The sequence below is a fragment of the Trachypithecus francoisi genome, unplaced genomic scaffold, assembly GCF_009764315.1.
Source record: "Trachypithecus francoisi isolate TF-2019V2 unplaced genomic scaffold, Tfra_2.0 Lachesis_group13, whole genome shotgun sequence".
NCBI lineage: Eukaryota > Metazoa > Chordata > Mammalia > Primates > Cercopithecidae > Trachypithecus > Trachypithecus francoisi.
The window spans coordinates 8,492,772-8,499,512 of record NW_022681458.1 but is presented as its reverse complement, the minus strand read 5'-3'; the positions used below and the strand labels follow the sequence as shown (position 1 = coordinate 8,499,512).

General features: G+C 61.8%; 1 pseudogene; it reads left to right on the top strand.

Annotated features, from left to right (window-relative positions):
* The first annotated feature begins 783 nt into the window (after positions 1–783).
* On the top strand, positions 784–6,475 carry LOC117095253 (annotated as a pseudogene).
* Positions 6,476–6,741: the final 266 nt, after the last annotated feature.

The window sequence follows — 6,741 nt, the reverse complement described above, 5'->3', positions numbered from 1 at the left end:
GAAGCCTCAGGAAACTGACAGTCATGGTGGAAAGCACCTTCTCACAGGGCGGCAGGAGCAAGAATGAGAGCAAGCAGGGGAAATGTCAGACGCTTATAAAACCATCAGATCTCGTGAGACTCACTCATTATCACAAGAACAGCATGTGGGGAACCAGCCCCATGATTCAATTTTCTCTACCTGGTCTCACCCTTAACATGTGGGGATCATGGGGATTACAATTCAAGGTGAGATTTGGGTGGAAACACAGAGCCAAACCATATCACAGAGGTAGGGGAAGCCCCCCACAGTGAGGGAACTGGAGGTGGACCACTGGCATCACCCACTCACCCACAGCCTCAGCTTCTCTTTTGGGGGAACTGCAGCGGAGCCAAGGAGCTGGGCCTCGGACCCCTCTTTATTGGCAGTCTGTGCAGGGTGACCAGGACTGTGTGGTCAGAGGCTAAACCCACGTCACCTCCTATAGGCAGTGATTGCTGTGCTCTGGGACCACCGCCCATTGGGACCCTGCGGGCCACACTCACAACCCCAGGCCTGCTTCTGGCAGGGCTCTGCATTGCTCTCCGTGGATCAGGGGCTGGGGGAAGGGGGCGAGACACCCAGAAGCCCAGACACCCCGGGGAGAGCTGATCTGGGACAGGGGTTCCCAGGAGGTAAAGGAAGCTCCCTGGTGGAGGTGGGCTCTGCGCAGGCGCTGTTCGGGCAGCCCAGGCACTCCATTAGCGCCCCCTCAATCCTGAGGAGGAGTCTTCCCTGGGCTCCTCCAGGGCTGTGGGCTGGGCCATGACGGCCCCCAGCTGCGTAACTCCAGCTTCTTTCCAGTCGGTTGGTGGGAGATTCCGACTGGGGACACAGGATCGGAGGGGACTGCTCCCAGGAGTGCCCACTGCCCTCACTCGTCCCGGGACGCGGCTAGACCCGGAGTCCCCTGCCGTAGCCCGCGCGCGACCCTCGGAAGCCTGTCTCCGCGGCCCCCGGCCCAGGTCCCAGCTGCCGCCGCGCTGCCAGGTGGCCCGAGGGTCGCAGGAGGATGGAAGGGAGCGCGGAACTGGCGGAGGAGGGTGGAGCCGCCGGCCCGTCCCCTCCCTCCGGCAGGCAGGCGGGCGGCGGGCTGGGGCGGCGGCAGAGAAGGCAGCGGGCGCGGGGAGACACCGGCCGCCCGCGTCGCTTCGCTCCTGCTCAGGCAGCAGCTCCGGCCCGACCCGCTCCGCCTCTGCTAGGCTCCGGCGCGCACCTGCCGGGTAAGTGGCGCCTGAGTCCCTGCAGCCGCGGCCACCGTGGCGGCCACTTCCGTCACCTTCCTAGCAGCTGCGCGGAGCTTCCCGGCTTTGTCTGCGTCCTCACCACTGCAGCTGCGACTCCCAGGCTCGACTCTCCGGCTCCATGGACTGCGCGCCACGCCTGCCTGACTCTGGGCTCGCCCGGCCAGCTCGCGCCCCGACGTGGGTGAAACGTCGCCCAAGTGTGGGTTCTAGGGAGAACCTGTTGAAGCCAGGAGTGGAGCGGAAAGGGGATAGAGACCGACAGGTCTCGGGTTTCCCATCACGGCCGTGCAGGGAGTGGGCTGTGCATCAGCGACCCTGGGGCGTTGGCGCGTGCCCCCTGGGAAGGGGCGGGTGGGCCGTCGGGCCACCGAGCAGAAGGAGCCAGCGAGCGGGGTTGAAGTGGTCGATCCCGCGGACTTCCGCGAGGACAAAGGTTGGTTCTTTGGCCGTTTTGCGGAGCGTCTGTCTGGGTCCAGCTCGGAGAGCTGAAAGTGCCTCATAGACGTGCCCCTGACCGCACCTCCTCACTTCAGCTTCCGCTCTTTCCCCCACCCCACTTGGCCTTGGCTAGGGCAGGTCGTGGACTAGAAAGGCGAAAGGAAGAGGTATGGCTTTTCAATGAAGACCCATTACATGCCAGGCCCCGTGCCTGGAGCATCCCCCTTCCCATAAGAGGCCTCCCAATCCAGCATCCAACACATGTGTGCAGGGAGGAGGACAGGGGAGAAGAAGACTCCACTGTGCACGCGGGGGTGGTGGCCCCGCCAGACCCTCCTCATCCCTGGTTTCCTCAGTGAATGAGGCCGGCAGCTGGGTCCTCTGCACCCAGGCCTGCGTCTCTCCTCGCTGTGCCTGGGAGCCCCGTCGGGCTGCTGCACCTACTGAGCCTGATTCTGCTCTTCCCACAGCTTTGGCCCTGGGGCCATGCAGAGGACCACGAGGAGGCCAGCGGCCTCGCGCATCCCATAGCCCAGGTGGCCCAGGGCTGCACCGCTGCGGCCTCGGTGCCACGGAGAGCGGTATTCGCTGACTGCGCACTAAGACGCATCCCAGTAGGTCAAGTACCTGAGCTGCTGCGGCGCGGGGATCGTGCAAGAGGCCTTTCTGCCCCACAGGCTTCTCTCGAGGAGCAGCGCCATCGGGGACGGGTCGCTGCCGCGCTGGAACCCTGCACGAGACGAGCCTGCTGTCGGGGCTGGCGTTCGCCGCTGGTCTCTGCGCCATACTGGCGGCTATGCTGGCGCTCAAGTACCTAGACCCGGTCTTCGCGGGCGGCAGCGCCTGTCCCGAGGGCTGCCCCGAGGGCAAGGCCTTAGCGCGCGCCGCCGGCTTCCTGGCAGCCAACCTGTAAGCCAGCATGGACCCATGCCAGGACTTCTACTCTTTCGCCTGCGGCGGCTGACTGAGGCACCGCGCCATTCCCAACGAAAAGCTCACCTATGGCACCATCGCGGCCATCAGCGAGCAGAAAGAGGAGCGCCTGCGGCGCCTGCTGGCACGGCCCAGGGGTGGGCCCGGCGGCGTGGCCCAGCGCAAGGTGCGCGCCTTTTTCCGTTCGTGCCTCAACATGCGCAAGATCAAGCTACTGAGTCCTCAGCCCATGCTAGAGGTCGTGGAGGACTGCGGGGGCTGGGACCTGGGCGGCGCGGCGGGGCATCTGGGGGTCGCGAGGCCCTGGTACCTCAACCTGCTGCTGTACAAGGGGCAGGGCGTGTACAGCGCCGCCGCGCTCTTCTCCCTCTGGGTCAGCCTAGGTTACAGGAACTCCTCGCGCTACATCATCCGCGTGAGAAGGCCTCCCGAGCGCCCCTCCAGCAGCCGTGGACCCGGGGGCGTCCCTGCCCAGGGGTCCCTGCGCGTGGGAGGAGGGCGCGCGAGAGGAGAGAAAGGGAAAGCAGGGGAGGGTAGCGCTTGGCGGCAAAGCGCGGGAGGAGGGCGCAAGTAATTTTTCTGCATTAACTGAGGTGTTTAGCGGAGCTGCGGGAGCCGCAATTTCCCAGCCCTCTGGAAGGCAGTGAGGGCAGGGAGGGAGGACGCGCCGGCGGGCTGGACTGACATCTCCGTGAGGGTTGGGGCTGGCGCCAAAGCCAGGAACCCCAACTGTCAGTGCGGCACTGCGCAAGTGCCCCCGACAGGTAGGGAAAGTGCAGGCGTTCAGGGGTAAGCTGAGACAGTCGGGGATGGGGCTTTGGTCCTCTCATCTGGTGGAAAGAGGGGCTGAGGTCTGCGTGCTTCTGGGGCTGTACTCATGGATGTCTGGTCGCTCTCTGGGCATTGGGGTGAGAATTTCATCTGTTTGGGGAGTCTGGCATGTGGACCTCTGACCTCTGGCCCCTGTCTCCCTCCCCAGATTGACCAGGATGGGCTCAACCTGCCAGAGAGGACCCTGTACCTCGCTCAGGATGAGGAGAGTGAGAAGGTGCTGGGACATGGGATGGGGAGGCAGAGAAGGCCTGGGGCCCCAGGAGGGGTGGGCCCAGACTAGGCCTGTCCCTGTCCCTGGAGGAGCCCCTTCCCATGGTGTAGATACTGGCAACATACAGAGTGTTCATGGAGCAAGTGCTCAGCCTCCTGGGTGCTGATGCTGTACAGCAGAAGGCCAAGGAGACCCTGTGGCTGTAGTGGGGACAGCTGATGACAGGGGACCATGGGGTAAGGCTGGCTCAGCCCTGATCTCTACCCCCACCCAGATCACTGTGTCAAAGTATGATGATTTCCGGCCAGATGTCAGCTCCATGTACAAAAAGGTGATGCTGGGGCAGCTGCAGAAGATCACCTCCCCATATGGCCCAGGCCCCTACCCTGTCCCCTGGACTTGCCTGCTGGGTGTGCCATGAATTTCCACCTCTTCTTCTGTCCAGTAGTCACATTAAAGGAGGCAGCACTCAAAAAGGACCCAGAGCCTGAAGATCCGATCCTAGCTCTTCCCTCTGCTTTCCAAGGCCCTGGGCAGGGCTGGGAGCTTCCTGAGCTGCAGTTTCCTCACCTAGGATGGTTGGAAAGAGAAAGTATGGCTATAGCTCTGCTGTTCCTGCACCACCGTTGGGAGAGCCTCGTGGTGTCTATACACCGTGGGGAGGAACAGAGGCCTTTGCAGGCCAGTTCTGAGTCAGACAGTCACCCTCAAGGTCAGACGCTGTCTCCCCATGGCAAGTCAGGAAATGATTCAAGCCCTGACCCATCACATCAGGGGCTGGCATCAGTAGCAAGAGTGTCTTGCTGTGTTGTTGAGCTCAGCACTCTCCAATTCCAGTCTCCACATACTGTGATGACCTCCTGCCCCTTCTTTGAGGGTGCTGGGTCCAGTTGCGGGCTGGGGAGCACAGGCTGGGGTGGTGCCCTTGGTGGCCCATAGGAATGTCTTTCTGGACACCCCACTGGCTTCATCTGGCCCCCAGCATCCTGCACAACTACCTTGTGTGGGGCGTGGTGGTGGTCCTGAGTGAGCACCTGTTCTTGCCATTCCATGAGGCATTGCACAAGCTGGCACGGGAGATAGAGGGCAGTAACAAGCCACAGGAACTGGCCCGGGTCAGCCTGGGCCAGGCCAACCACCACTTTGGCATGGCGCTTCATGCCCTCTTTGTACATGAACACTTCTCAGCCCTCCTCAGCCAAGGTGGGCTGCCCTGGTTTAGGGTGGGGAGGCTGGTGCTGAACTGAGGGTGGAGCCCTCCCGAGGCCATGGTCCTAGCATGGGGAGCCCCACACATCCCACTGCAGACAGGGGTACCAGGCCCTGCTTAGGCCTCAGCCCATTCTGAGGCTCCAGGCTGCTCCTCCGCAGGACTCCTCCTCCTGGTCTGTCAGTGGCAGGTGGCCTTCCCCGCCAGGCCCCTGCCCCACCTTCTCAGCCATGCTCAGGAGGCATCTCCTTAGGGATGCCCATAGTGGTTGCTGCAGCTGTTGCCTCTTCTAGCCTGTAAGCTTATTGTTGGAGGGGAAGGGTCTAGATTCCTACCTCCAACGTGTCCTCTTGGCGTCTAGCACGGAGCTCTGGGCTTAGGAAGTGGTGCTTAAAGACTCCTTCGTGCCAGGAATGATGGACCAGAGTGAAAGGCTGCTGGGTTGACCCTTGTTCCCTGACCCCTGACCCTGCAGGTGTGGCAGCTGGTGGAAGACATCAAGTACCTCCAGGGCCAGCGCCTGGAGGAGCCGGACTGCATGGAGACCAGAACAGCTGCTGGGGCCGTGGCGAGGGGCCCCCAGTGCCACCGGTTGGTCCTGTGAACATTGACTGAGCACTTACTGTGTGCCAGCGAAAGAGAATGAAAGGGACAAAGAGGTCTTCATGGAGTTGACCAGGCCTGCCTCCCCCACCATGAAGCCCACTCCCAGGCTGGCCTAGTACTCCTTTCCTTGGTGGGCGGGGGGTGGGCAGGGACACTGTGTCCTGAGGCCCCATGCCACTTTCACCTGCCCTCTGGCCCGCAGCTTCAGTACATGGTGGCGATGGTTGGCTACTCAGACTTCCTGCTCAAACTGGGTCTGTGGACAAGGAGTATGAGATGGGACTTTGTCACTGCCTGCCCAGCCTGACCACAGCCCCTCTGCTAATGGCACCTGGGAGGGCCTGGATGGCCAGGTTGTGGCGCTGTCTACAGCCTTGCCCTGGTCTGTGGCTGAGTGCTGCCCGTGCCTCGCATAGTTTAAGGTCCACGAGAAGACCTACTATAAGAACATCTTGAACAGCATCTGCTTCAGCATCCAGCTTTCAGTCAAGAAGATTGGGCAGGAGGTGGACAAGTCCACATGGGTGCCTGGCCCAGAGCTGGGGGGTCAGAGGAGGGTCATGAGGTAGTAGCTGGGAGGGTGGTGGCCTAGCTCAGAGGTGGCACAGAAAGTATATTGTCAGGAGATGGGTGTGGCTGGGCTGCCAAGAATGTCCTGCAGTCCAGGCTCTGTGACCTTCCTACAGAGGCGGCTGTTCCCCCCACAGTGCTCATTGCCTTCTATCTACCCAACAAGAACCAGATGGGGACAGGGTGTGTCTCTACACCTATTAGGTCCAAATGTGGGCAGGTCTCCCACTGACTACACCCTCCCTGTAGTGTAACCACAGAATGTCCTGCAGTCCAGGCTCTATGACCTGACTTCACTGATCAAGACATAACATCCCTGCATGCCTGGTGGCATCCCGGATGCCAAGCTTCTATAAAGAGGAACTTCAGCTGCTTCTTGGTGTTGGGGTCCAGTGTGTGCCCTGGTAGTGAAGGAGGAAGCTCTGGTCGGATGGAGTCAGTAGGCCCTGGGGCCCCCTTAGCTCAGAGGGTACAATTGCAAGTCCCACATAGTAAATCCCACACACTGTAGACATCTGGGGACCCCTTGGGAGGAGGGCAAAGGCCAGTTATACAGATGCTAACCCAGTGGGGAGGCCTATTCCTAGAACCAGTGGGACCAGGGCATCATCAGATGCAACGTCAGCACCCAGGCCAGAAGGGCACAGCTGGGATCCCCCTTGAGTCCTCCCGAG